General features: G+C 62.4%; 1 protein-coding gene across 1 annotated transcript in view; it reads left to right on the top strand.

Annotated features, from left to right (window-relative positions):
* Positions 1-535, top strand: part of GAS7 (growth arrest-specific 7) — a 63,426-nt gene that overhangs the window by 30,279 nt on the left and 32,612 nt on the right. The gene's annotated exons all lie outside the window — the stretch shown is intronic.

Here is a 535-nt window from a genome sequence, read left to right as displayed (position 1 = left end):
ATAAGTAGTTTTGAATCTGTAAGTGGCTGCTGGTGCCATTAATTCTAAGAGCAGCTTGTGCCCACGCCCGCTCGGGAGCCTGCTTTTCCTGGGAGCTGTGGCTGCTCTCGCAGAAGAGTCCTTACTAAGGAAAACATCTGACCACGAACCGTTGGTAGCACAAAGCTGCTCCCCGCACCCTTAAGCTCCCACACGCTTGGGCCAACCCCCTCCTTCCCTCCTGTTTGGGGCCATGCCAGGCTGCTTTCCCTCGACTGCCTGTCTGTTCCTGGCAAGGGCGGGCTCCCGCAGCCGGGCAGCTTCCAGGCATTCTCCAGGATGCTTTCTTAGCATCTGGGTGGCAGCCATCACGCAAACCAACTCTGGCAAGATCCCTCGCGCGAGCTCAGCCACATTTCTTGGAAACAGGTCAAGGGGGGAACAGCCACCACGGCCAGCAGCGGGGAGCTGGGCTGTGCTGGGCGCGGGGCCGGGCCTCGGGCGGCTTCCCAGAGAGCAGCGAGGCGCTGCCTGCCGGGGCGGTCACGGCGGCCCG

Source organism: Charadrius vociferus, unplaced genomic scaffold (genome assembly GCF_000708025.1).
Source record: "Charadrius vociferus isolate BGI_N301 unplaced genomic scaffold, ASM70802v2 scaffold415, whole genome shotgun sequence".
In the NCBI taxonomy this organism is placed as follows: domain Eukaryota; kingdom Metazoa; phylum Chordata; class Aves; order Charadriiformes; family Charadriidae; genus Charadrius; species Charadrius vociferus.
Note: the sequence above shows the minus strand (reverse complement) of the source record. Positions and strands in the feature narration are given on the sequence as shown.